We start from the raw sequence: 8,933 nt of genomic DNA, 5'->3' as shown, positions 1-8,933 counted from the left end.
CGCTAACGTTACACCCGCGTTGGTGTCTTTGGGTCCCAGTACAAGTAATGCCTTCGGTACATTCTCTCCAACCACTATACTGAAGGCCGAAATGCTGTGGGTTTTGCACACGATTAGCCGACATCACTCCTATACATCCAATGAAGACGTGAGCACCGTCTTCAGGGCAATGTTCCCTGACTAGGAATGTGCAAAAACATTTAGTTGTGGCAAGGACAAAACCTCTTATCTTGCTCGATTTGGACTTGTTCCGTACATAAAAAGGGAACTTCTGTCAAGTGTAATTCAAGGCAGCTTCGTTCTACTGAACTGAGATGCGTAACGGATCAACAGTAAAAATTGTGCAAGAATATTGGGGTTCTTTGCTGTTGTTTGGACACTAATTCCTTTTTTTTACTCCATCGATTTTTTGGACTGTGTTTAACTTGTCATTTTCAATTTGATTTGTTTACACACTGTTTGTACGTTATTGTTGTAGTATTGAGAAGGCAGTTGCCTGACGTGCACTTTATATTGCTAAATATGCACTGTTGCTCAAATACAAATGTGCTTTGTTAACCTGAACAGCTTTGTCGAGTGTCCTTTTATATATATATTTTTGCCGTGGTAATGGTCTTAATTTTAATTCTTGAAGGTCTTAAAAAGGTCTTAAAAGTCATTAAATGTGTTGATCAAAAATGTGCAGATACCCTGCATTAACATTAGACTCCCGGTAACGTTAGCTTGCTTACTATTGTCATTGTATATCTTGCTAGCCTAGGCTAACATGCCACACAGCTAGACCATATAGACTATACGATTTAGCTTAAAACACAGTTCAGATACACAGAGAAGACATTTAAAACACTTATCTCTATGGTGCTCTACTCAGGTTTAAGCATTTAACATGAATTTGATCATGAACGAGTAATTTTCTTTGCATAAAGCACCTCTCATTTTAGCATTAATATTAGGAAATGAAATGTCAAGTAATATATAAAAAAAAAAACATTTGGTCCTACTATGAAATACCACATGAAGAATAAGCCTGACGCAGCATTATGATGGTGAATTAAATAAAATATTAAATCAACACAGGAGACAGAAATGGCTTCATCGTGTGAGGAGGGGAGATCTGTCCTCCCACGACAAAAACAGATATGTGGTCTGTGAAGATAATTTCAGGCCAGAGGACCTAATATCAAAGGTATGGTCAATATTGTTCTACATTATTTAAATATGAGCAGGTTTGCACTTTATCAGTAATAGGGTCAATGACATGACGTGTATTTTTTGTGTCCGAATTCATTATTTTCCTAAAAATAATTTGAATAAATACATGTAATATATCAAATGGATCTGTGACGATCGTATGTTTAAGAAAAACACAAAGAGAGGGTAGATCCAAATGCAGGTAGTCTTTGATAACAAAAAGGGTAATTCAAAACAAAACAGTACTAGGAATACAAACAAAACAAAAGCGGGAACCGGATGCAACGGGGGGAACTCGGAGGAACGAGAAGGTAAGGGGAAGTCTCGGGAGACAAGAACATACATACACATAGGGTAAGGACTCCATCCAGACAACAGAGAAGGACAGCTATATATAGGGAGACTAATGACAATGGATTGACAGCACCTGTGCGTTTTAATTGGAGTGCAATTACTGTGAAGACAGGACCAGACTAGCGGAATTAAAGTGCCTATGGTGAAGTGCCTAAGGAGAAGTGAGCTCACTAGGGAACACCCAGGAAAACAGAGACTGACAGCGTGACATTACCCCCTCCCCTACGGAGCAGCTCCCAGATGCTCCACCTAAAACCCAGGAAAACCCAACAGAAAAAGAGGTAGGAGGGAGGTGAAGCGGTGGCGGACTAGTGGGAGGGACGGAGGGTCAGAAAACAGAGACAGGAGAACCAGATAGAATGGACAGACAGAGACAAACAACCAGGTGGAATGGAGAGACAAAGACAGGACAACCAGGTAAAATGGAAAGGCAGAGGCAGGAGAGATGTAACACAAAACAAGGAGTCCAGGAGGGTGGTGGACCGGCGGAAGATAAAGGGGAGGGACGGAGGGCAAGGTCCAAAGAAGGAGATAAACAAAAGAAAACCAAAACACAAAAACATGGGTCCATGGAGGACATTAAGTGATGCCCACCCGGGCGTAACAGAGGGCCATCACACCCATGTGGTCAAGGCAGAAGCCCCCCCAGGGCGGAGCGGAAGACCACCACGTCCTCGTGGTCGAGGCCGGAGTCCCCCAGGGCGGAGCAGACGACCACCACATCCTCGTGGTCGAGGCCTGAGTCTCCCAGGACGGAGCGGAAGACCACCACGTCCTCTTGGCCAGACCCCCGAGAGGATGAAGATCCCCGGTGACTTGATTCAGTCTTTGAAAATCCCAGATGACTTGACTCAGTTCTTGAAGATCACTAGTGACTAAACTTGACTCTGAAAGGTCAGCAGTAACTAGCCTCGTCTCTGGAAATTCCATGGTGGCTAATCCTGACTCTGGCAGGTCAAAGGTGACTAACCCTGACTCAGGAGGTTCCACGAGCACCTGACTCGACTCTGAAGGGTCAACCGGAACCTGACTAGACTCTGGAATGTCAATAAAAATCTGACTTGATTTAGGAGGAACAACTGGAACATGACTCGCCTCTGGATGGTCAACAGGAACTAGCCCTGACTCTGGAGGGTCAACGGTAACTAACCCTGACTTTGGAAGGTCGACAGTGACTAACCCTGACTCTGGAGGGTCCATGAACACCGGAGACGACTCCGAAGGGTCAACCGGAAACTGACTCAACTCAGGAAAGTCAACGGGCACCTGACTCGTCTCGGAACTAGCTGAGGGTCAACGGTAACTAACCCTGACTCTGGAAGGTCGACGGTGACTAACCCTGACTCTGGAGGGTCCTTAAACACCTGACTCGACTCTAGAGGGTCAACCGGGAACTGACTCAACTCTGGACCGTCAATGGGCACCTGACTTGACTTTGGACTGCCTGTGGAGACGTGAAACGCCTCTGCTTCGAGCACTGCTTCTGGAACGGCCTCCGGCACCGCCTCGGTCACCCCATCGGGAACGGCCTCGGTCACCGCCTCGGCCTCCGGAACAGCAGCGGGCACCGCCTCGGCCTCCGGAACAGCAGCGGGCACCGCCTCGGGAACCGCCTCGGGAACGGCCTTGGGCACCGCCTCGGCCTCCGGAACAGCAGCGGGCACCGCCCCGGGAACGGCCTTGGGCACCGCCTCGGCCTCCGGAACAACATCGAGCACCTCCTCGGGGAACGGCCTCGGGCACCGCCTCGGCCTCCAGAACAGCAGCGGGGACCGCCTCGACCTCTGGAAGAGCATCGGGCACCGCCTCCGGGACCACCTCGGCCTCCGGAACAGCATCGGGCACCGCCTCGGGGACCACCTCGGCCTCCGGAACAGCATTGGGCACCGCCTCGGGAACGGGAGCAACCTGCTCAGGCACCGCCTCGGGGACGGCAGCGGCCCGTTCGGGAACGTCCTCCTGGACGGCAGCGGATGGAGTCCTTCTGTGATGATTGTGTGTTTAAGGAAAACACAAAGAGAGGGTAGATCCAAATGCAGGTAGTCTTTAATAACAAAAAGGGTAATTCAAAACAAAACAGTACTAGGAAGACAAACAAAACAAAAGCGGGAACCGGATGCAACGGGAACGAGAAGGTAAGGGGAAGTCTCGGGAGACGAGAACATAAGTACACATAGGGTAAGGACTCCATCCAGACAACAGAGAAGGACAGCTATATATAGGGAGACTAATGACAAAGGATTGCCAGAACCTGTGCGTTTTAATTGGAGTGCAATTACTGTGAAGACAGGACCAGACTAGCGGAATTAAAGTGCCAATGGTGAAGTGCCTAAGGAGAAGTGAGCTCACTAGGGAACACCCAGGAAAACAAAGACTGACAGCGTGACAGGATCTACAATATGTCCTTTATAAGAAAACCTTTTCATTTTATTGAAATTCAATCGATTTTTTGAGTTTTGGTGTTTGGAAGACCAAAAAGGTCAGGTGGTGCGACAGTCCAAAAATACAAGCAGAGAACAAAACTGAGATATAAATGTTAATTTTCTCAATAAATTCTTAATCAAATATTTTGGCATCATTTTATGTAAAATTCCTTATAAACGAGGGGAAATAGTGTATCGGTGCTATTTCAAAACAATTCTATTACTTAAAAAACTTTCATCTGGAAAATTTACTTCTACTAATGTCAGGGAGAGCGACTGACATAAAAATGCAATTTTATACAATGTTCCTTTAAGAAAACCATGTGACAGCATATGACATCACACAGAAGACTCCAGAGGACCCCTTTAATGCAGTAACAAAATGTGTTTTTCAATGTCAAGGAAGGATCCTCGGAAGCCAGTATTTTTGAGGATGCTACGTCATCAACATCCATCGAAGGAATGTTCCAATGTCGAGGATTCCTTCGTTCGAAAAATATCCCATACACAGGAAAGGATGCATTTGTGTATCCTTTGCGCTCTCAAATCACCCACAATCCTATGCGCGCAGCTTTGCTATCTTGTTCAAAAATTCAAAAATGTCGAACGTTAGCAGAGTCGGAGCGTTAACGGTTTTATTTACGTTACCAAACATTTGTTATAACTGTAGTAAATATAAGTAAAGTTTAACATTTAAATGCCAGTACAAATTACTACCATATTGATATTGTAAATTATACAAATACAAATGGTTAACAGAACCAGACCTGTCATTTAACAATTGTTAGCTTGGTTGTGTCATCGGCATTTCTTTTATAAATAACTAGTTAAGTTGTCCAAAGTAATTTAACGATACCATTCATAGTGTTATTCAAACGGACATTTTCACTGACGTAATGACGAAATTACGTGCACTTGCTATCCTGTTCCATTTACGTGTTCTCCGAATGCTAAAGAGGAGCCTCGCTTAGCCTCTGAAGGAAGTGACTTGGAAGGACCAGTCCTGCCAAGGAAGTATCCTTGACATTAAGAAACGCCTAAAGTTAGTCACCCTTCCATAAATATTAGATAATTTGACATTTTTGAGTAATGATGAGGTTGATTCAACTTATCATGTCAGGTGGTATGACCCCTGGAAAACTTTGAAAATGTGTTGTTATTGTAAAAATGTGCATTTGATTTAAAAAAATGTGTCTATAACCTTGAGCACAGGGTCAAACATTTCTATAGGTGTACAAGTTAATGCCTGTTAGATTTGAATTGAGTTTGAAATGTCAGGTTGTGCGACCAATATGTCAGGTGTCGCGATCAGAGTTACAGTTAAACAAACTAAAAAAAGTCATGTTCATGTTTTTGAAAATATTAAATACATTTGAATAAATATCTAAAGCTTCCAGTTGTTTAAAGGTGCAGTCTACATATGTATATATATTTATTATGGTATGAGTCCTATTCTTCAAGAATATAGGACTGTATAATCAACATTGATACTAAAATAATTGCAAATTTAAATTAATCTACTTTAAAAAAAAAAAATTGTAGATACCATTATCAAGCAAGGAGAAAACAGCATGGCATAGAGCTTGTTAAAATAGTGATCCAGTTGCAAGGGCAGAGTACCTAACCCTTTCTTGACTTACTATTACTACTGAATCTATTGAACAGTAGATTGAATTCTTCCCTTAATGTTTCTTGGCCTAATATTTGCACAATATTTGCACTAACACTGTTTCATATAAAAGATGTTCTCTTTTATTAAATGTGTTCCTTGAGGTTTCAAAGTTATATTTTTAAAGAAACGATGATCAAATGTTATCATAACATGCAGTTTTGTTTTGCACTTTCTTGTTAATGAAATGTAATTATATGATTGAGATAGAGTATAAATTGGTCAGAGGATTAAAATAAAAACCAATTGAAACCTGAATAAAATTCAATGACATATCTTTCTTTTTACTTTGTGAATATCAGTCATTATTGATCACATTGATCAATTCCAACGTCAATTACAAAATGAATTAAGAAATATATATGTAAACTTGTATATAACGTATACAAATCATTTTTACAGTTAAAAACAAAACATTAAAAGTCCTTATGGAAAAATGGGTGTTTGAATACACAGAAAAGCAGCCGTTTCTATGATTTGGAATAAAAGGGCACTAAATAAAGAAATAAAAAGGGGAATTACCATGTGATATGCATTTTAGACACTACAATGATTCATATTTACAAGGGAGGACACCGCTTTCACCCCACTGCCAAGGAATTTGCTGCAGCACTAAGGAGTGCATCAGTGGCCAACATCATCAGCTTGCAGGGCAGTGCTACAAACTTCATTCCTGATAATGCCACTCAGTTGTTGCAGTCTACTCCTGTGAAATGCAGTGAGCAGGTATGGCCAGTGTATAACTCTTTATTACTGGAAGAGTACACACAATAATATCATGACAATCCCAATCATGTCATATCAAAATAATTATTTACTTTAGTAAACTGTTTTAGTTGTTACGTAAAATCTGCAATTCTGCTGAAATATTGATGTCATTTTTGTTTAAAAATCAAAAGACATAACCTCTCTTTTGTGCTCCTGAAGCAACATAATGATTGGGTGAAATTGTTTATTACTTGGTCATTTAATTACAACCTGCTGAATTAAAATGCAACTTTATCTTAAAGTGCTCTTTTGACCCCTAGAGTGAATGTGAAAAATGAAGACCTTGGATAAAGAGCAAATAATGATTAATGAGCAGGTAATCACTGAATATGACTTGACATGATGCAAAATGAATAGAGGTTTCTGTAATATTTCACGATTCACTAAATTCGATATTTCTCATTGTAGGACATACCGGATGAGGACAGTTGCGAAAAGGAGGCACTTGTAAGGAACATGAGCTTGCAACCAAGCTTCACACTGTAAAAAAAAAAAAGACACCACAGTACAGCGGAAACTGACGTGCTTTACCAGTTAAGCACGTTCAAAATAAATAACTCAATTTGTACAACTATAACAATTCTGCATCTTCATTTAAGTTGTTCCACACAAATTAGGTATTTAACTACGGTTATCTAGAGTCAATTCGATTTTACGTTTCTGCTTAGCATTAACGTTATCTAAGTTAGCGTTAGCTATGTAGGAAAGCTGACTTACTTTGATTACACAACATATTTTGTGTATTTTACTTAGAATGTAAGGTAACATATTTGTGGTCAATATAAAATGCTTTAACTACCTTGGTAGTCCGATGCCTTTACATTGTTATCACCCTCTTCTATGTCGATTCCATCTAATCACCAACTCGCTGTCGCCAAATCGTCTAGGCTGTCACAAAACCTTAACTGTGCACATGCGTCAGTGGAACCAGCCGAAAGGCTTGAATGTTTCCTGTCTTGACTGTTAAAAGCAGATGATTGGCTTTCCAGCCGGAGGGGCGGGACATGTGCATACAACCGCCATCTTTGCCATTACGGGTTTTCCTCATATAGTTGTATTTATATATAACATTTATATATTAACGTACTGCTGAAGGTGGGGGTATGGTGGAAAAACACATGACAGACTCTTTTAAAGTGAAAAATAAACTGGCTTTATTCACAACAAGCCAAAAGGCCATTGGACCCAGTCAAAACAACAATAATGTGCGCTTGGTACAATGTGATGTTATAAAACCAAAAAATGGGAAAAGACCAAAAAGTGACGCCAAAGGAAAGTGCAAAATATACCAAAACAATCCTGAATCTAAACCTAATCTAACCAAAACAAAAATGTAGAACATTAACCGAAATCTTCGGTGCATCCGGCACCCTAACTAAATTACCTACAAAAACAGAAATACAAGGGATGGCGCTCACTTCTTACCTGGTGTGTCTAACAAATCATCTGCTACGGGTGCAGTGTATATCGCGATATACTAACCTGCGTTCTCTTCGCAGAATGTCAATCTCCGAGCGAATGAAAAGGTAGACACAAACTAATCCCACCCATGTTAGAGCATAACAAATATTTAGAAATACAAAGAAACAAAGCACATAGCACACAACTTAATTTGCAGGCAGAAACATAGACAAAAACTCCACTTTACAGCAGAAAACTCATGCCACTACAGAGAGCTTGATTTACTACAGAGGAGTTCTCAGTGTGCTCCGGAGAGAACGCATGAATGAACACATAATACTTTTAACCAGCTGGGCAGCCTCCGATTGGCTCTGAAGCAGCGCCTTAATGATGACTGACGTCCGACTCGGCTAATCACAGCAACCTGTGAGCAGAGAGAGTAAACTAGAAACAAAGAGAAGATAATGAGCACAACCGACATGTGCTCAATACACCGACTTGCACAGATCAATGAAAACAATACACGTGGAGCATAACAAAGTGTGATATGGCTTTCTGGAGAAGTGTGTCCACTGATGTACACCGCAGTAGTGATGAACACTTTTGACATATTGCTTCTTAAAGCTTCAAAACCTTTATGAATGTTTTATTTCAAATAAGGGAGTTGAGGCTCCAAGTGCTGCAACTAAGGGATGTTGATCACCATTTTCAGTGAGGCAAGATCAGGGCTTCAGGCCTTTTGTAAGGATTAGGAAGCGTTTGTAATGCTGCAAGGTATGAAGTATAAAATACAACACTGTAAATCTGACATTTGTCATGTGAACACTATGGAATAGTGAATAAATATGGATGCATGCTTAGCAGTAACGTCATTACATCAGTCAAGTTGTCTACTGTGGTGCACATTATCACTTATTTCTTTGCTTTTTAAATAAGAGACAAAGTCCCATACCTCATCACAGACCATGCCTCATACATGACTTTTTGTGCAAACCTTCTTTAGATTAGACACGTTCCATGCTTTGAATACACCTTAAATCTATGGTCAAAAAAGCCCTCTCTCTGACAGTTCATGTCATTAGAGATAAATGCAGAAAAGCAGTTACCTGCCAGTTAGATCCAACATC

General features: G+C 41.2%; 1 long non-coding RNA gene across 1 annotated transcript; it reads left to right on the top strand.

The window, feature by feature from the left end:
- The first annotated feature begins 6,033 nt into the window (after positions 1-6,033).
- On the top strand, positions 6,034-6,911 carry LOC113047533 (uncharacterized). Its single transcript, XR_003276292.1, has 3 exons — positions 6,034-6,363; positions 6,666-6,721; positions 6,814-6,911. It is a non-coding gene; the product is annotated as an uncharacterized LOC113047533 (long non-coding RNA).
- Positions 6,912-8,933: the final 2,022 nt, after the last annotated feature.

This window comes from Carassius auratus, chromosome 28 (genome assembly GCF_003368295.1).
Source record: "Carassius auratus strain Wakin chromosome 28, ASM336829v1, whole genome shotgun sequence".
Classification (NCBI taxonomy): Eukaryota; Metazoa; Chordata; class Actinopteri; order Cypriniformes; family Cyprinidae; genus Carassius; species Carassius auratus.
The sequence above is the reverse complement of the archived record's forward strand: the minus strand, read 5'-3'. Positions and strand labels throughout refer to the sequence as shown.